This window comes from Danio rerio, chromosome 10 (assembly GCF_052040795.2).
Source record: "Danio rerio strain M-AB ecotype USA chromosome 10, GRCz13ab, whole genome shotgun sequence".
Taxonomy (NCBI): domain Eukaryota; kingdom Metazoa; phylum Chordata; class Actinopteri; order Cypriniformes; family Danionidae; genus Danio; species Danio rerio.
This window is the reverse complement of record NC_141030.1, coordinates 21,583,858-21,605,535: the sequence shown is the minus strand read 5'-3', so window position 1 is coordinate 21,605,535 and position 21,678 is coordinate 21,583,858. Positions and strand designations below refer to the sequence as shown.

At 36.5% G+C, this 21,678-nt stretch overlaps 1 protein-coding gene across 19 annotated transcripts in view; it reads right to left on the bottom strand.

Annotated features, from left to right (window-relative positions):
* The window catches only part of LOC147835040 (uncharacterized), a 143,686-nt gene extending 122,364 nt beyond the window's left edge, over positions 1–21,322 (bottom strand). For 18 of the 19 annotated variants that reach the window (XR_015500966.1, XR_015500963.1, XR_015500962.1 and 15 more), the window contains exons 1-2: positions 21,021–21,322; positions 11,042–11,227 (exon numbers count right to left, since the gene is read on the bottom strand). The gene's annotated coding sequence lies outside the window, so the exon portion shown is untranslated. Of the gene's footprint in view, positions 1–7,535; positions 11,228–21,020 lie in introns of all 19 variants that reach the window. The other variant, XR_015500971.1, reaches the window with a different exon arrangement.
* Positions 21,323–21,678: the final 356 nt, after the last annotated feature.

The window sequence follows — 21,678 nt, the reverse complement described above, 5'->3', positions numbered from 1 at the left end:
TGACTTATCAGGGGTCATCATAGTGGAATGAACCTCCAATTACTAAGGCATATGTTTCATTTCTCAACCCAGCACTAAGAAAACACTAACCCCCAGTGCTGGGAAACACCCATACACTCATTTTCTCTCTCACACACACACACACACACACACACACACACACACACACTCATACACTATATCTATATACCGCATATCTTTGAACTATAAGAGAAACTGGAGCACCCAGGACTCGAGCCAGTGACCTTGCTTTGAGTACTAACCACTGAGCCACCATACCACCCAAACAGAAATTGGAATCCATTAATTCATGCATTATAACTGCTTTTGTATACCAATTTAATTCATTTTTATTTCTATAGCGCTTTTACAATGTAGATTGTGTCAAAGCAGCTTAACATAGAGGATTATAATAAATTTTTATTTACTGTCAGTTCAGTTTTCAGAGTTTAAGTTCAGCGTGGTTTAACTTTCACTGCTGAAAGTCCAAACACTGAAGAGCAAATCCATCAATCTGCAGCTGCACAAATCCCAAACAATGCAAGCCTGTGGCGACAGCTGCGAGGAACAAACTTCACCAATTGATGAAAGTGAAGGGAAAAAAACTCAAGAGAAACCAGGCTCAGTTGGGCACAACCATTTTTCCTGTGGCCAAACCTCTTGTGCAGAGCTGCAGTCTAGGCGCTGAAGTCTAGTCCTTCAGGATCAATGCAAAGACTCATCAGATACAGGAATCAGTCTCATGCTCTCCACTCCTCCATGATCACTACAGCAACTGATTAGAATACGGCCTTGTCCAGGATTATGGAAACCTCGGGAATAATAACATTTAAGCGCAGATGCCGTTCAAATTATAATGTCTTTTGGGAAGTGCTCCCGGCTCCAGGTGCCCTAAATAATGCAAACTAACAATCCTTTAGAGTATTTGTATTTTAAAAGCATTTGTGTTTTGTGTATGCTAATACAAAGAGATGTGTCTTTAATCTAGTTTTAAACTGACAGAGTGTGTATGCCTCCTGAACTGTGCTAGGAAGGTTGTTCCAAAGTTTAGGTGCCAGATATGAGAAAGATCTGCCACCTACAGTTGGTTTTGATATTCTGGGAATAATCATTTATCCAGAATTCATTGAGCATTGTGGACATGAGGAGCTATAATACAGTGGTTCTCAAAGTGGGGGTTGGGGGGGCGAGGGATATATATATTAATGTATATATATATACACATTAATATAATGTATAATTACATTATATTAAAGACACAGCAATAGCGTCAGATGCAGCAGTTTGATTTTATAACATCACGTTAAAATTTCTGGCATATTAACAGCACTCACATACATTAAAAAATTAATAAAAAATTCAATAAAGAAAAGACTTGGTTCTATTGGCGTGTGTGCACCATTGCATGCAAAGTTTCTGTATTTATAACCACCTCAGAAAATATTGGGGCTCACAAGTCACTGGCATTGTCATTTTGGGGGTCGCGGGCTGAAAAGTTTGGGAACCCCTGCTATAATACACCAGGAACTCCCTCAAATACTGGGGAGCTAAGCAGCTCAGGGCTTTGTAGGTAGACAATAAAATGTATTTTTTTGCTAAATTTAATAGATTTAATAAAATCAGACATTGATAGCACATTTTGAAGTTTGGCAACATTTTTAAAATGAAAAAAGGCAGTTTTACAGATGCTTGAAAACTGGCCTTCAAAAGGCTCTCAAAAATCACCTGCAGATTTTTGACTGAAGATGAGGACTAAACTAAGAATCCATCAAGGGTTAGACAGTGTTCTAGGTTTTTGTGTGTGAGGTTTTGGGTCCAATAAGCAAGACCTCAGTTTTATCTGAATTTAATAATAAGAAGTTATTAGTCATCCATTTTTTTATATAAGCTATACAATCTGTCAATTTCGTAAATTCATACAAATTATCAGGTGGAAAGGAGATTTAAAGTTGTCTATCACCAGCATAACAAGCGAAGTTAACTCCATGTTTTTTAATGATATCGCCTAGAGGTAGCAAATACATTGTAAAAGTAAGGGAGCAAAAACTGAGCCTTGTGGTACCCCAAAGTATACTTTTGATTTGTATGATGCCTCTTCATTAACTGATACAAATTTATTACGATAGATAAGACCTGAACCAGGCCAAAAGCAGTTGCTGTAATACCAACAACATTTTCAGATGAAAGTAAGTTATACAGATTTATAAACATACTTTACCTCAAAATGGCCCAGTGAGTAGAACTATCACTTCACTACTAGAGGTTCCTGATTGAGTCAAAGTTAAACCACCTTCCTCTGTGGAGTCTACATGTTGGCATGTTTTTTCTCTGGGTGCTCCAATAACCCCCACAGTGCAAATCCAAAGCCTATGGCCGGTGATGTTGGGAAAAACTTCAACATCCCTGACAGGCAACATAGGACAAGAAAAATAGATTTGAAACTGCATTTCATATTCACTTTAGGAAAGCCTTTATTGGCCCTGTGCTGCAGGGAAACATTAAATCAAACTTTACAGCCAAAATTGTGTTTACTATTGAACAGACATACTTGGCCGCAGAGGACGTCTGCTTAACATAAGAAGTGCGGATGAAGCAATCATTGGGGGTAATTGAGAAAACATCTAAGGCCAGTGGTGCTTAATGGACATATGATTCTACTCGCGAAAAAGGCTAGCCTTGCTCATTTGCAAAATCTCTCTCTTCTCTGGTTTGCTGTTTACCCCTGAGGTGCCACATCGCTCCCAATCTGGTTGTCTTAGTCTAGGGTAAACCCTATTAAAGGCATTCAGTCCCAGAGGGAATGCAGAGCTCTCTGCGTGCTAACACACAAATTCAAAGACAGACACAGCCAGACAGCAGACTAAATCTCTTGAACACCTCTACTCACCAACTGGGCTGCAGTAATGCAACATCCTATTCAGTTGTTTTGACGCTGCTGTCAACATACTGTTAGTTCCCCTGTGAAACTTTGACAGTAAATATCATTACGTGGGTAGGCGAGAGGTCTCAAAACCCATTCCCTATAATTAACACATGCTTTATCTTCGTTAGCAACAGTAGTCCACAAAGAGTTGATTGTGTTAAAAGAACAAATCAACACAAGCAGTCTCTTGCAGAAACAGCATAGAACTGCAGGGAATGGTGAAAATTGTTCCGCAGCTTCAGTTTTATACTGATAAAATCTGATTAAACAGTGGTACTGTTAAAAAAATTACAAGGGGTGATGAACAGTCTTTATTCTGGATGGGTTAAATACATAATTCATATAAACATAAAAATTAGATGTAAGAAATTACTCATGGCGACACGGTGGCTAAGTGGTTAGCACTGTATGGAGTTAGAGTCCTCCCTACAGTCCAAAGACATGCGGTTTAAGCGAATTGGACAAACTAAATTGCCTGTAGTGTATGTGTGTGAATGCAAGAATGTATGGGTGTTTCCCGGTGTTTGGTTGTGGCTGGAAGGGCATCCGCTGCGTAAAACATTTGCTGGATAAGTTGGCGGTTCATTCTGCTGTGGCGACCCCTGATTAATAAAGGAACTAAGCTGCAAAGAAAATAAATAGTTCAACATCATATTTACATGTCTGATGCTCGGTGACTTGGCAGTCCACCATGTCAGAAATATAGTTGAATCAGGCAGAGAATGTGGCTTTATTGTTTACTGCATGTGTGGTATCAATGTATAAGGATAATTACCTAATGAGGTAAGTAAAAAAGCACTTAGCTTTACTCATATCATATATAAAGAAGTGGTATGGTGTTGGAAAATTTGCTTATTTCAATGGGGAATATTTTCACATATACCAACCATACATTCCTCAAGGGGCAAGAAAAAAGTGTTGTGGTACTGTTGAGGAACAGGGATAAAAACGGAATTGGGCCTTACTAAGAAATTGAAAAATGTTTTAATAGAAAAATAAAGCTAATTTTCCATTTGATAAACATCAAAGGCATCCAGTCTTGTTTTAAACATTACTGAAAAAGCTGTACATTTATAGTTCTCAGGCCCCATCTACTTTCACTGTAAACCTTCAGTGAAACCTCTTCTTTTGTGTCAAAGAAACGAAAGTAAGTCATACAAGGAAGTGTGCACAATAACCTGTACATTTTATTGCAGTTTACCTACATTACCCAATGAAAAGTTGCTGTGCTAGGAGATCTGAGTTCTTTTACACATAAAAGGGATGAAGTACAAATTTTAAAGTCTTTTTCCTCAAAGGAAAATGGTTTGTGTGATTGGAAAGAAAACTCATCTCGGCTTGCCAGCAGTCCTATGGTGGAAGGTCAAGTCTCAGCCAAGGCAATCCCAAAGACTGCGTTTGGCTCATCATCTCGAAACACAATCCTCAAATAAGCAAGGGTCTACTGCTATTGCGGTTGATCTGCGGCAATGACCAAAGTCATCATGATGAGGGGCAGGAGAAAGAAAAAAAAAAGGTATTTACGAATCCAATTACTCAAAGAATACTTTCTTTCAAGAGGTGAGGGGTTTTGAAAGTGGCCCTGCTTGTGGCAGAATCAAAGTGGATGATATTCATTCCTGGAGCCAATTGCATTTTTGGAGTCTGGTCTGTGCCAAAGACCGCTGCTGGCCAGGGCGAACAATCACTTGGCATTCTTGTCCTGTGACTGATCGCTGTGAATCATTGTCTTCGGCCTTTAGATAGTCAATGCATTTGTCACACATAATGTCCACACCTAATTGGCCTGGGCTGCTACGCAACAAAAAGTGTGAGTCATAGCAAATATATCTTCAACCTAAGCATGCATTTTAGGAACATTAGTGGGACATTACCTCCTAGTACTCCTTGCCATGTATTCACATTTTCTAGAAGATCGTGTTTCGGCTTTATAGTGCATTGTGACAAAAAATTGCATAACAGAGAAAAGTGCATAATTCTAAAGGATCACAAGGTACCAGAGCTTTCTTTGTGTCCTCAATGGCTGATATGTGCTCACAAAAGAGCTTTCTGACAGAAATAGTGTGCTTTCTTTCTCTTTATTCTATACCTTGACTCGCCTTTGCTTTCAGAGCGTATTGACGTACTGTACTGTGATCAGGTTCTGCCTGTAACTGCCGTGATTGGCATGTTAAGGACAGCATGCCTCCTGTTGTTCGCTTCATAGATCAGGTCTGGTTAACTTTGACAGGTTGCCAATTTTCAATATAGGCCATGGGCCTTTTTTAAATTAGCTGACAAACAAACCAATCCCGAACTGAGCTGTAATCCTTCTTTTGATGTTTGGTCAAGGCTAATGGCTTTTGTATGTATTAGCTGGCCTTATTGTGTGGTTTAAAATAACAAACTAACAGCGAATTACATAAAGGTATTGATTAAAAGCACTTAGTGTTCCTTTAAGATACTTTTTAGGTTCAGGTGTCACAAAACTAAATGTGCTCGGTTGCAAAGTTTAGAGAGCTGCCAACAGGGGTGGTATTTTGAGGATTCATAACTGTGCAAAATCTGAAACAAAAAGTAGGTGTTTGGAGGTACCACATACTTAATTTGAAGGCAGTATCTGTATGTGCTTTTTAGCAAAAACAATCTTTCTCAGGTAAAAAATTAAAGCTTCTTAGGAGTATTAGTGGAATGTTTAGTTAGGGTTAGAATCATTCAAAAAAGGGCAAATACTCCAACCTTTAAGTTCAACTAAATAAATAATAGTTCAAACATATATAGTCCCACAGAAAATTGCAGTTTGTCAAAAATGATAAATGTTTTTATTTTTGGTAACTGAAAACTACTGTATTTCGCAAATTAAAAATTGGAAAATGCCTGTATTGTGTTGTAATTTAATTTAAACATCTGAAAGCATGCCAATTTTTATTTTGATTACTTTTAAAGGTTTAAGAACATAATATATTAAAAATAATGTATCTTCATTGGGATGTTATTATTTTCTGTAACTTCATTCTGGGCAGTCCTTGAAGAAACAATCATGATTTTCTGAATAAAAAAAAAAAAAAAAGATTTTATTTTTTTCACTCTAATTGCATTGTTTCTTATTCTGGACCTTCAGTAAATGTTTGAACCTTAGTTGCATTTGAGTCCCTCAGTCTTCTGTGTATGGATAGCAAAATAATAGTCCTTTAGAAAAGAGATAAGTGAGAAAACCTTATCCTGTTCACACTTAATTCAAAATGCTGCTGCAAGGCTTTTAACTGGTACCAAGAAACATGACCAGATTACACCAGTTTTACGCTCTTTGCACTGGTTTTCTGTGTACTATCAAGTCACTTTTAGAATTCTTCTCTTGGTTTTTAAATCTCTAGATGGCCTGGCACCTTCTTATCTGTCAAACATGTTGATTGAGCATCAGCCTGGTCAGCCTCTTTGGTCATCTAACCAGAGATTGTTATGTATCCCCAAGTCGAGGCTGAAATGCAGAGGTAACCATGCCTTCACAGTAGCTGGTCCTACATTGTGGAATGCTCTGCCCGTTTGTATTAGATCTATTTTATCTATATCTGTTTTTAAATCTACAGTAGGTTAAAAACGTTCCTCTTTGATTTGGCATTACCAATAAAAATTGTCCGTTTTAGCTATAATTTTATGTTTTTCTTAGTTGTGATGTGTATTGTGCAGCACATTGGTCAACCTCTGGTTTTGATTAATTGTGCTATATAAATAAAATTGACAATGATAAGAGTTCAAACACACACACACACACACACACACACACACACACACACACACACACACACACACACACACACACACACACACACACACACACACACACACACACACACACACACACACACACACACACACACACACACACACAAAACTGAAAAACAAAAGTAGGGTTACTACTTGTTAGTGTTAAATGATTTTTTAACGAGTTAAAAGTGAGACTTAGAACAACACACTGGAGTACTATACCTCAAATATAGTGTGCATTTATGCTAATAAAAGTACAACGTTGCATCACATTTAGAAGCTCTTGGCAACATGCGACAGGGGATAATAACTTCATGAGCTGTTGTGACTGCTATATTTCGTTATTTAGTAGCAAAGCATTTTCTTGTGAAAACTTCAGGTCCTCTGGCATGGTGCTGGTTTGCTTTTCCGCAGGAGCCCCTTGTGAAGCTCCTTTAGGAGACTTTTTAATGGAGCAACAGCTGTGCTGTAGCAGTTCCTCATTTAGATCACTTAGGGCCTGTTTCCTCACTCAGCCCTGGAGTACACAACAGAGGAGCTGTTTTCTCACTGTCTCCTGCCCCCTGACCTGATTGCCAAACTTTTGTAAATAGGTGGAAGTGGATGATATTCTTCTTCATTTGTCACGTTCCTGCAGTAATGAGGACACCATCTAATACACTACCAAATAAAGGTTGGTTGGGCCTGTCTAAGTGAGTAATTCAGTTCTATTGTAGCTACTCAACTGCTTCATATGTTTTATTTAGTATAGTGTTTCCCATCCAATGACTAGGAGAACCCATGAAAACCAAAACAGACCAATTTTTGCAATATTTTGACATATACATTGCATACAAGACATAATTGTATGTGCCCAATATTGCTATACATCAAATTTCCATTTTGTTGTGTGTTTAACATTAGTTTTGTAAATTTTTCTGGACACTATATTACTCTTTTTTCTGAATTTATAAATAAAATAATAAAAAGCAGATGCACAAAACAAACTTGCAAAAAACTGAAATACATCTGCTTGAAAGACTGGAAAACAATTGGGAAATAGGGATAAGCTATTAAAAAAAAAAAAATTAATTAATCTGTCAATGACTTGCATGAACGTCCACGAAGCCCAACCATGTGCTGGACATTTTATATTGATAACCTTATGTTCTTTAACTTTAAGTTTTTCCACCCATATTATGTCCCAGTCTACATGTAGGTGATCTCATGACATGCCTCGTCTTTTTGTGGATGTGTATATCAAAGACATTTCAAATTGGCAAAAATGTAGACAGTGAACTCTAGTGGATTTGTCATATGCATCAAAATGCTCTCTGAAAAGTGTAGGCTACTGCATATATTGTCGATGAACCTGGGTTGTAGTTTGCATTCATACAATGAATTTCCAGGTTACAATTTGTATCTGTACATAAAAAAAATGCTTAAAGGTCTTCAAATTTTTAAATGACATCATATGTATTTCTCTGGTGTACTTTTTCACAGCAGCATAAAGGTCTGTGCAGACTAATTTTTTCAGGTACTGTGAATCTCATTCCACACCTGCCCACTCCCACAGAGTGGCACACATGGTCCCAGCTAACAATACATTTGTTCTCAGCTGAACCTGCTTATTTTAGGTCTCATTACTGCAATCTTTTTTTCACTTTGCCAAAAAAAAAAAGGTTACTTTCAATATAATGTCAGTCAAGACTAATGGCATACTAAATAGTAATCTGAATTACAGTCTGTAGTGCCCTAATTATGCTTTTTCCGACATACTGTAGGTTTCAAACAAATTTGTATAACGTCCATCTACAGTTGACCACTAACAATTTCCACTTTGACCCCTCAATCTCGGTAGTTCTGTCAGAGGCCTGGAAGAATTTGATTTGTGTTATCAACATAAAGAGTTCAGATGAAAAACCCTTTAAATCCATCTTACCTCTTTTCTTGGAAATTAGCATTTTCTATCAGGTTCAGATTAAGTTCAGAGGTTTAGTTTTATATGTAATGATAAGTTTATTAGCTAGCAAATAAAATAACTTATCTTCAAAAATGTCACTCTAGACAATTCTTTGTTTTTTAACAGGGTAGATCAAGGTTGTTTTTTAACAGGGTAGAGCAAAACCAGCTAAATCCACTAGTGCTTTTTTTTTGCAAAAAAACTCTAAATCCACCTATTGGGACAAGACAGTGTAATTAGTTGAAAATCACTAAAGACGTGATTAGAAATTCTTTTACCAAACATGAAACACATTACACAAACCAACTAAAATTAAAAATGCATAAATATGTCAAGTAAGTGGCGGTTCATTCCACTGTGATAAACCAGGGAAAAAGCAGAAGGAAATTGAATGAGCATTAATCAAAAACATTAAAATTGACATTAATTAAATCTCAACAATCTGTTGTCATTTCTGATATTCGGGATTGAGATTTAATTTGAGTAAAGCAACGTAAACATTGTAAACTAAGCCTCTTAGAATCAAATAATGTAGTGTAAAACATTTCGTAAACGCAGTTGCTGTTTAATGTATAGTAAATCAGACTCAAAGTAGTATCGCTGCGCAAAAACACTTTGTGGATAATTGTTACATTTCCGTCTGTACAGTGTTTTCCTTTTCTTATAATGCACAGAATTTTAAAGTAAGGCATGTTTTCATTTGCCATTCACAAGCGCATGCAGTTCATTAAACTCCATTATTTTGTTTATCGAAATCGAAAGCAGAATAAAACACTCTCCTAATAAAAGCTTATCAGCGCACCGTTATATTGAAAACATATGATTCGATTCACGCCTTCTGATTGGTTCTCAGGATATTGCATCTTTTGCTGTCAAAGTGACGTTTAGCGACTTTTGTCAACAAATTTATTCCTGAATGAGCTGACCCTGGGATTCAGATGATTTGAGGCAAATAAATTTGTTGAACATGTACTACGTGCCTAAAGCATTCACTCAATGTCATTATCTCATTTTTGTTTAGAGGCTTTTGCATCTGAACTCTTCACACAAAAAGCAAAAGCAAAACATACTTTGCTTCTATCCCTTTAAATCTGTATGGTTAAACCAATTCTATTGTAACCGTTCAACATCAGGGTATTAAGGGGGTTTTCACACCTGCCTTATTTAGTTTGGTTGAATCAGACTTGAGTTCGTTTTCCCTCTAGATGCCGTTCATTTGGGCAAGTGTGAATGTAGCAATTGCACATCAAAAACAGACCAAAAAAACATAGAGACCTCCTTGAAGGTGGTCTCGGTACGCATTCTAACACTTTTTGGACTAATCTAGCTGCCAGAGTCAGATCCGCTGTCCCATCTTTTGGGGTGTGGAGGAAATATATTTGTTGACAGCGCTTTATCTTCAACTTTTAACAGACAGGGAAAAGCATTACCTTATGGATCGTTGCTAATATTTCCGGAAGATGGCCGTTTCGAAGTTTAGCAAAATTAATGCACGCCTCCTCCTGCATTTAAACATTGTTATATATTTTTGTAGAGTTATGTTATGTATAATGTACAGTTTGTCTAAAGTGATGTATACAAAACTATATAGTATACTATAAATAGAGATAAAATCAGCCTGCGCAGACGTAGCTCAATAGTAATAAGCGACATTTTGTCTCTGCCAGTTTGTTTACTTTTGGGTGTTCCATTGGCATTTTCCCACATGTTAATTCTAACCAATTGAGAAGCAATTTAGGAAATACATTCAATAACATCTGGCTGTGTGTGAATGATGTGGATTTTGTCAGTTGACTGCATTTTGGGTCTTTTCAACTGGTTCGGACCAAACCCATCAATGTTCGGAGAAAAGGACCCAAAAATGGCCAAAAAAAAGCTGCAATGTATCAATTATTGCCTTTGGTCTGGACCAAATGAAACAAACCACAGATGTGAAAGCTCTAAGTCTGGGTTGCCAGATCTGGATAACAAAACCCCAAATGCTAATAAATTGCTATTACTCTACAAAAAAGTAACACTGTTGCAATGTGCCTAAAAACAAAAACATGTAAATTATTTTAGGATAATTATTTTTAAAGCCAAGGGAACACAAATGGGTGTCAATGCATTATCTGTTTAAACAACGTGGTGCCAGACACAAACATTTTAACTGCACTTGGCTAAAGCTGGCAACAAAGGAAAAAATAACTATTCCATAGCACCACACAATGACTCCATAATGAACCATAGTTTCAGCTGCTGATAAAAGAAATTCCACACATCTTGGACGGTGTGGGGATAAGTATATTACCAGAAATTTTAAAAATCTGTGGGTGAACTATCCCTTCAAGACCACTCAAGCCCCAACAAGTGTGTTTTCAAAAAGATTTGAGGCTATATGTTATATATGCCTTTAAAAAACATCACGAAAAAAAAAACATTATGGCACTTACCAGCTGTGCACGCTATGAGACCTGTTATCAAGCATTGTTGAAAGGCATTTTAAAGGGATTGTGCCCACTCGTTGAAAATGATTTTTGTCCTGGAGCTGTGGATAACTTGTTGTGAGCCTCTCTCTGTGTTACACATGCCTCTCAGCGCATCTGTTTGTCTGCCCATGAGAACAGTCTCCTCACCTGCTGCAAGTCAGAAGTGAAGGATGAATGAATGTTAACATGAATATTTATGTGTAGGGGTAAAACCAAGGTCACTACATCACTATATTAATGTGAACATTTATTTTTAAGCTTTTTCTTAGGTAGCTTATATATTCTAAATGTACATATTGTACAGTCAAATTTAAGTGTATTCTTTTTTTCCAGTTATTTGACATGCACATTAATAGTACATACATTTTTAATGTGCCTTAATTAGCCATAAGGGTATATTGCAACTGGAAAATAGTCACAAAAATAAATAAATAAATAAATAAATAATATATATATATATATATATATATATATATATATATATATATATATATATATATATATATAAAATATATAAACATATATATATACATACACACACACATATATATATATACACACAGTTGAGATCAGAATTATTAGCCCCCCTGAATTATTAGCCCCCGTTTATTTTTCCCCCAATTTCTGTTTAACAGAATACAACAATAATTTTAATAACTTATTTCTAATAACAGATTTATTTTATCTTTGCCATGATGACAGTAAATATTACATTAAATTAATATTTTACTAGATATATTTTAAGGCACTTCTATATTTAAAGGCTTGACCAGGTTAATTAGGTTAACTTGGCAGTTTGGGATAATTAGGCAAGTTATTGTATAAAGATGGTTTGTTCTGTAGACAATCGAAAATATATATATAGCTTAAAGGGGCTAATAATTTGAACCTTTTTTTATTAAAAACTTGTTTCATTCTAGCCGAAATAAAACAAAAATAAGACTTTCTCCAGAAGAAAAAAATATTATCTGACATACTGTGGAAATTTCCTTGCTCTGTTAAACATCATTTGGGAAATATTAATAAAAGTAAAAAAAAATCAAAGAGGGGCTAATAATTCTGACTTTAACTGTGTATGAAACAACCAATCAATGCAAGCTTGAAAAATGCATATAGTTCAAGTTAAAGTTCATTTATTTATAAACCACATTTAAAAAAAAAAAAACCACAAGACTGATCAAAGTGCTAGAATAGGACAGAGTAAAACAAAGAGACAGATTATATAAACTGAAAATAAACCAAATGAAGCGACTTAACAAATAAATAAAACAAATTGAAGAAATTGAAAAGACTATTAAAATAATATTAAGAGGCCAAGCTGGACAGGTACGTTTTAGGAGTAATTAAAAAACGGATAGTGATGGAGCCATTCTGATCTTAAGGGGCAAATGTTCCATAACTGTGGACCTGCCACAGAGAATGCTCTGTCCCACTACGTCTCAGTCTGGATTAGGGAACTAAAAGATTTTGATCACTTGATTGAAGAGATCTTACAGGAGTGTAAAAATGGCACAGCTCAGAGAGTTCTTTTGGGGCTCATGAAAGGATATATACAAGTAAAAGCACTTTAAAAATCAATTCTGAATAGAGTTGCCAAATTGGGCGGTTTCCCAACCAATTAGCCGGTTTTTAAATTTATTTTGCAGGTAAAAAAGGGCATAGGTGGGTTACAAAATTGTGGGCGGTTTTGAAACGTAAATTTTAAATGCACTTTATGTGCCCCTACTCCATTCAGTTAGTAGTGGCCAGTGCATAGCACAAACCACCTGGGCCCAGCCGCAAGAGGAGGTGAAGGAAAGTTGTATCAAAATCTGCCTGCAGTTAAACTCAGCGGTTTATTAAAGCACTTTAAGCAATCTTTTTTTCCTGCAATTGACAGCAAGAACAAGCACAGAAGTGTTGTCTGATTGTCAAGCAGCACCTAATTATGTTCAAAAGAATTTAAAATGCCAAATGGGACAAATTTATACCCCATTTCAAAAGTTAAACATATAGGTAGTGTAATCTATACAACAATAGGTGCAGTGTGTGGGTGAGAGGGGGCAGTGTTTCAATGTGATCTGGTTATGTTGTGGTTCTGTGACTACTGGTGTTGGTTGCTGTATGGTAAAAAAAAAAAGCTGTACAGCTTTTGGACAGCTTTTGGGCTAGAAAAAGTCAGCTATATCTGGCAACACATTCTGAATTGGATGGGCAGCCAAAAGAGGGGGTAATAGAGTAACATTTACACCATTCCTAAAGAATTAGCAATCCAGCAAAAAAAAGTAACTACTGTACCCAAAACCAACAGATCAATATCACACTCATCTTACTCAAACACATGCAACTGTCAGACAAAATGACTAGTACAAATCAAAGTGCAGGCTGATGTTTAGCGATTAACAATACAGTAGATGCTTTTATTTTGTTCATTCATAAAACAATCTTTGATTACATTTGAAAATGAACATTTCAGGGCACCCATTTTACCATTCTCAGGATTACAGAAGAGTCTTTTTTCTCTCCAGAATGTGTCTGTAAAGTCTTAGCTCAAAACACCCATCAGATTATTTATTATACCTTTCAGAATATTTAGATTTTCTGCTCTGAACACAATGTAGCTGTTTTTGTTGCCTGTGCCTTTATTGCTAGCTCTACCCGCCCACCGTTCCCATGTGCCTCAATCTCCGCCTCGGCTGCATCAGATAAACAGCACAGTGACAGACATGAAGGAAGCAGATCTCACGTAACGTTTGGGAGAAATGCTGCAGTAAGAACTTTACTAATGATTATTTGATGTGGAGTTGCAACTATGAGTCATACACACACGATGTCATTACAAAAATCACGCACGGGCACATACAGCGTGTGCGTGCATGCATTTACATTTTTTTGTACTCAAATGTGACAAGATGCACGTTAATATCCACTGCTCTATGGATATCCATTATGCTAATGTGCTAAACTAACCTGATTTAACAACCACAAACTGGGACTGAAGCTTCTTTTTTTATAATTGTCCTGACATGCGGCTGTGGTGATAAAGACGGTAAATCACTGTAATTCATTATAAACATGCACTGTTTTAAAAACGTTTTAAATTTGTAAAACTCATTCTTAATTAAATTTGAAGATGATTGATGATCACAGAGAGCTGAACAGATCTTTTTAGTTGTTTTGTGCACATCCTGTCTTCTTGTTTTGATTACACGTTACTATGGAAACATGTTAATAGGAAGCTGGCAATCAATTCGGTAGGCGGAGAAATTACAGTCCTACGTCACGTTGCGGTGGGCCTCAAAATGGAAAGGATTTAGATCCTATTTTAATGTCAGGATATTTCAATAAAGACCCTTATTGTCTTCATATCACCCCAATATGACTGTGGACACACTATACCTACACATAGTTCTGTTCAAACACTTATCAAAACAAGATTTTCATCATAGGTGCCCTTTAAATGATTGTTTATTGCTAGTTGGTGGTATGAACATATCTGATCTTAAAGACACCTTTTAACTTCATATGTGAAACAGTATATCATCTTGTTTTTTCAGCAGCAGGTAGACTAATGAGTCACTGAAATCAGATACAATCTACTCAAATGACCCTCACAGCACAGATGTACAAAATAGAATTCAATGCCAACATACAATAAAGACAAATCCTTACAAAAAGCCAATTTCTTCTCAAAACTCCTCTGCACTTGGCCTTTTCAGCTCCAATATGAGCGCCGGAGACTCGCAGCCCCTACTGAGCTTCACCTGAACCTTTAGTCAGAAACCCTCAGCCGCGGTTTCATTCACAGCCCTTGAACACAACCCTCAGTTAGCACTGAATGGCAGTCTCTCAACAGACACAAGGGAAGTGCCTTCAGAAAGAGCTTTCACACTTTGCAGTAGTAAATGGAAAGAACTTCTGTTCCTTCTTGACTTTTCCTTTGCTTCCGTTTTTAACCTTGAGTCCACTGAGTGTCTCAAAATCCATTATAAACACCAGCCTTACAGGCAAAAGCTTCACAAAAATGAAGTAGCATGCATCCGCCAAAGTCCGATTAGCACATTTCCCACTCCATCAGCAGCCCAGATGTTCTTATCCAAATGAATTTATGCGTATTATCAATCCGGTAATGTTATAACAAAGATTCGTAAGAGGAGGTTTGCAAACGGGAAGCAGCTGGAACGGTTCTTATCAAATTACATTTCCCAAATAAACACCTCTCTAGTTTCTCAAGCAATTAAATGCTTCATCATTTAAAACCAACAGAATGTGATTTCAACGATATCAATGAAAATTGAGATGAAATTTCTGGTCCCACTGGTTTTGAGACTCCTTTTGAGATGATCTCATTACCTTTTCATTTAAACCTTTTGAAAAACTCTTTGCAGGAAAGCGAAAAATTGAAAGCTATACCTCTGAGGATGAGACTAAACCAGACTTTGGATGGCGTCAAGCAGCGTAGCTGAAGATAAATGGGCTTCTCAACCATAGATACTATATACTGTACACATAGATGGCTCATTAGTGAAAGCCAGTCTCTGAACTTTTGTGAGCAAGATGACTGTGCATCTACATCTGTAGTTAATAAATTAATTAGTATGAATTAGTGAATGATTCGTAAAAGACAATAACAGCTACTAACATTACTTTAAACCAGGGGTGCAAAATTTTTTTAGGGGCTAAAAAACAAACCAGAAGTGAGTGGACCGAAGTTAAATAAAGCTGCCATGGGTACTTCCTAATTTATTTAATAATATTTAAAAATAACTAGAAAACTAATTCTGTAATCAATTTTTTTATGTTTTTATAATGAACTTATTACAGAAAACACAATCTCATTCATAACAGAATAGAGTTAGGCTGGTTTTTTCCTTGATTTTGCTCGCAGATGTCTGCATTGTCCTTTATCTGCTGAGTGACAGTGTGTACATTTTTACAAAATATTTATTTATCCATTTACAATTAACATTTAAGTGAAACACTTCATTTCAGTTGGCCTTTTTAGCTCAGCAATAAAAAAATAAATAAATAAAAAGATTATTTTAAACTAGAAATAACAATCTCTGTTAAAATCATTCATCCCAACCCTGCCCATCATTCATACTCTTTCTCTGATGGGATGGTGGGCCAAATCAAAGGTTACAAAGGGCCAACTTTGGCCCACAGGCCTTAGCTTAGGCATTTCTGCATTAAACAGTTAATGAAGCCCACAAGTCAAGCCACATTAATACAATACTACTCTAGGGGGAAAAAATGTTGAGTAACTTAAAATTCTGAAAGGAAAAAAAAAACTTTTTTGAACCTATGTTCTGTCACACACTCACAAGTTGAGAGGATCTCTCATTTTTGACTCATTTTGAATCAGTCTGTATACATTGAAGATTCACTTAGAATATCATTTGAATTGAGTCAAGAAATGTAGACTCACTCTGAACAAATCATTTGAATCAATTCAATTCAATTCAGCTTTATTTGTATAGCGCTTTTATAATGTAGATTGTGTCAAAGCAGCTTCACATAAATGGTCATAGTAACTGGAACAGTGTAGTTCAGTTTTTAGTGTTTCAGTTCAGTTCAGTTTAGCTCAGTTCAGTGTGATTTAAAATCATTACTGAGAGTTCAAACACTGAAGAGCAAAATTTATCGATGCCTAGCTCTACCAATCCTGAACCATGCGAGCCAGTGGCGACAGCGGAGAGGGAAAAAAAACTTCACCTGATAGGAGAGTGAAGAAAAAAAACCTTGAGAGAACCAGACTCAGTTGGGCACAACCTTTTTAATTTCTCCGCTGGCCAAAAGTCTTGTGCAGAGCTTTCAGTCACCGCGGTGACTGAATCATTTGGCTTAAGACTCTAGTTCTTTTGCTTATTAAAAAAAAACAAAAAAAAAACATTTGATCTCCTGTTGTGTCAGTCACTTTTACATTGTATTGCCATAAAAACTGGATCAAATTAGATTAGATTATTTGCGGTAGCAGAGAGCTTAACATGCTGCAATTTAAGAAAACACATGGAATTACAAAAAACGCCAGCAAATTGACAAAAGATCTTCATCTGTTTGAGAGCACACATGCTGCAAATTCTCACAATGCTGATACATTTTCTTAAAACGCACTGCATTTTCTTAAAACGCAAACCTTTTACGAAAATGCGCTGCATTTCTCACAAAAACAAGAGAAATGTTTCAAGAAGACCCTAAAACGTGATGGACCCGGCTATTTAGGTCAATAAATTGACTCGGGTTACTTTTCATTTAAGGCCCTACTCACACTATGCTATCCGAACCGTGCCCAGGCCCATTTCCTGGATTGTTTGAGAAGTGTGAGTGCGCTGAATCAGACTCACGGTTCACTTGGCCGGCCCTAGCCTGGTTGAAAGAGGTGTGCCTGAGCACCGTTCGGGCTTTGGCGCAATATGCTTGTGCGAGTGCAAAACGCGCCTAAGCCCGAAACTGAAAGCGAGACATGACTTTTAAGGGACTGTTTCATATGGATTTATTAATCATTTTTACCGTTTAATGAACACAAACTGTCGTAGTTTATCAAAGACACAAACTCCTCACTGCACCCCAGCTGCACCTTCAGCAAACCTCCTAATTCCTGCAGCACGAGGACTTTATGACTGTTTATGAGCGTCAAAAGTGGTGGATTTGTTCGGCGAAATATTTGACTGTGTGTCAATGCATAACAAACGATTAAAACAATATAACTAGAGAAATCTCAGTGTGCGGAGCGAGAGCACTTCTCTACTGAACACTGAACAGCACAGCATCGATAATGTAAGCGTGCCTAGGCCCGAATATAATGTGAGTTCGGGCCGTGGGGGAGACGGGAGGGGGGACAAGGGTGCTTTGGCGGTTCAAAGCAACTGTACATAATGTGTACATAGTGTCAGGCAACATAATACAATTCAGTCAGAACTGTGTTTCTCTGTCCGTCCGTCCTTCCTTCCTTCCTTCCTTCCTTTCACTTTTTACTTCACAGTCTATGCAATAGAGCACCCTCTCTGTGGTAACAGCTCACAGTCAGCAGCTTATGTAACGTGTGATTTTCCGGCCACAAATACATCATTAAATGAAGACAAAAATGACATTTTAAGGTGAATTATACCTTATAAATACAGTATGTGACTCTTTTAACATTATTTAAATGTGTCCATGTCGCTGATCAACATGTGTGAAACAATGAGAAGACTCGTGCATCCACCTTTGCTTCTCTCCTGAACTTGAAAATATGATTGGCAGAATCGTAAAAATGCTGGATTAAGATCATCTAGGGGGTCGAATCGAGATAGCGATCTTTTCTCGATTTATCATACAGCTCTAGTTTGAATTTGATGAATATTTAGGATGCAAATTCAAAATAAAAACATACAAAAATCAGCAAAGACCTTTACTCTGAATGCATCATTTGAATCAAGTTTAGAGAACCAATCTGTCCAAGTCACAAATCAATTGTTTAATGCCATTTGTTCATTTGAACTGAAAACTGTTTTCACATGATGGTGTCTACAGGTCATTTATGATATTTAGTGGAGTAAGAGTACAATATTTTTATAATATTTATTTAGTGAGGTTTCCTAAAATTATTATTATTATTTTTTTTTACAAATTACTCAAAGTACATAAAATTTGAGTAACTATAAAATGTAAAATAAATAAAAGTTATTACTACCTTTAGGGACAGCATGTTCACACTCTGAAACTCTGACACTCTGACTGATTACAGGGACTGGGAGCATCTTGAGGTTAAGTGCCCTGCTTCGAGGGTTCAGTGGTTCATAGATCAACTCTTGCTTGGTTTGAACCTCCTGCTCTTCTGTTAGATCATTATCTGCTAGGCTTTGCTAATTCCTTTGACCTGTTGCTATGTTGGCATCCCTGCGCTGCTAATATTGTACAAAAGGAGACCAGTCACGGTGATGTAAGATTTCCTTTCAAACACAAGCGATCAAACAGCTGCCAAGGTTTACATAAAGAGTGAGGGAGCAAAATGAGCTGTGATTTCCCAGAGTGCTCCGCTAACATGCTAATGAAGGGCAAATTTCAAATGGCATTTCTTTATTCATCCACAGAAAAGCACTGTGGTTTTCAAACAATGGAACGGGCCTCATACAGGGCCTTTTGACAAGGCCGTGCTGAGTCTGCTGACACATTTGCTTTAAAGAGCAGATGAAAGCAGCAGCTATCTTTCCTGCGTTGACATATTAGGACAGGACAGGACATTGGGACTAAACGGTGTGTTGTTTAGAGTTAATAAACAGTATACAGCACATGCCAGCAGTGAATCATGTTAGTTAGGCAGGCTGTATTACAATAGCGCGAGGGACATTTTTATTGGGAACATTTGATTGGACAAAATTGTAGACACAGCCACAAGTGCAGGATGACTCATCAATATTTTTGGTTTGTTTCCAGCAGTGGAAAGACATTTAAAATGAACAGAATGAACATTTACTCATTCTGGTGCTGGTCTTTCTTTTTCAGACCACAGAAGAATAAACTCTTGCATCATAACTTCAGGTTTCTTGGCACCAGAAGCAACCATAATTGGGTAAACTCAGACCGCAGTGAATGGGAGAGTACAACAATTTTCTTCTTACAATCCTATTTGCTCAAATATTAAAAGAAGAAAAACAATGGTGTTATCAAGACTTTCAGAAAAAGAAACAAAATAATGTGAGACTGATAAAGACAGCCAGATGCAAGAACATCAAATTTACTGTCCCACTTATAGATGCTGTATTAGAAACACCTCATTAAGGCAGTAATTTGTGTTTTGGTATTTGATCCAAAGATTATATAATACATATGTAAATACATATAAATGTATATATTAGGGCTGGGCGATTTGGCCTAAAACCAAAATCTTTATCTACTATCTATGATTATTTATTGAACATTAATGTTAAACAACTAAAAATTTAAACACACTTTGCCTAAAACCAACTAATAAATAACTTGCACTTTTGGAAACAAAAATTATTTTCAGTGTTTTTCATATTAAAAGTAAAAAATAAACAGCATCTCTTCTAAGCAACATAACATATTTTTTATGCTATAAATAATATTTTTAACAGTGCATTTCTTGCATCATCTGTAAATAAATATTTTAATGTAAATAATCATTTTAACGTAATATAAAATATGGCGTCTCTATGCATCTCAGCGCAGCTTCAAATCATTGTCAATGAAGTGCAAAGTAAGGCTCAAGAATGGGTCCATCCTACTTAGCCAGAGATCAGATGTGGCTGCAAAGTGTGGCTAACAGATTGGGGTCATGTGACTCCACACACAGTAGGTAAGTAACTGGAAAAAAAATAAAATTTACAAATCGGCCTGAAAAAATTGGATCATAAAGGGAAAATAGGGATATGTCTTTTGAAATAAAAATTGTAGCACATTTAAAAGAAACCCTCCATTTTGAAGGTAACAGTGCATATAAATGAAATATATATATATGTATACATATATACAGTATATTAAGCAGATTAAAATAAAAGGCACCATTTAACATTATCATATCGCATGGACTGGCTAGGATAAATAAATACTATTGTGTTTGTCTGACAGGGGAAACAAAAGTCATATAGAGGATGGCTTGATTAAGGTAGTGTAAATTAGTACATTTCATTTTTGGTTGAACAATTGGCCTAAATAGTTTCAAATATCTTCAATGTTAAAGGTTAAAATAAGATAAAAACATTGCTTTAACCAGCATAACATCTTTAAAGATTCACGTGAAGCATCGCATTTACAGTTCACTCATTATGAACTTGGGGGAAAATGCAAGGCGTTGTTTGCAATTGCATCTTCTTTTAATCCAATATATTAAATCTGATTCCATCAACTTTCCAGTTGAGATGCAAATCCAGTCGAAACACAACACAAACCACCTCTGTGTTAAATTTCAAAACAGCCAGCGTCCAAGACACAATAATCTCGCTCCTCAGCTTCTATCACTTACCCCTTATTATATCACAGCCGTGAACATATGAATTCATTTTGTGATGAGGCACATCTGTGCTGAACCACCGAGATGTGATCCACTTTTCACAGGGTGCTGCAATCAATCAACTCGTCCAACAGATCTGTTCTCTAAAAATGGATTGTATAACACAGTTCTCCTTCTGTGTGGCATAATTTTGCATGCTCGGATTCACAATGAAAGAAAGAAGCAACAGCAAGCATATTTAAATCTTGATTAAGATGGTGTAGTTTAAAGACAGCTGATATTGTGCTTCCTGTTACTGCAGTGCAGATTGAAATGAGCTTGCGAAATTGAACGTTAGCTGGTGCGTTGCTGCCATCATGTGGTTAAACATTCATATTTGTTGGTTAGTACAACTTTTTCTTTTTATTTATTTATTTTATTATTTTTATTTTATTTAATTTTTTTGGTGTGTGTGTGTGTGTGTGTGTGTGTGTGTGTGTGTGTGTGTGTGTGTGTGTGTGTGTGTGTGTGTGTGTGTGTGTGTGTGTGTGTGTGTGTGTGTGTGTAATGTCAGATCCAGAGGCCCTGATGTTTTTGCAGGGATTTGTTCCCTCCTTCATACTAATGTTATACTAGTATACTAATATAAGCTAAACATTTCTAAAATATGCAAAACATTATGGCCAGTTAG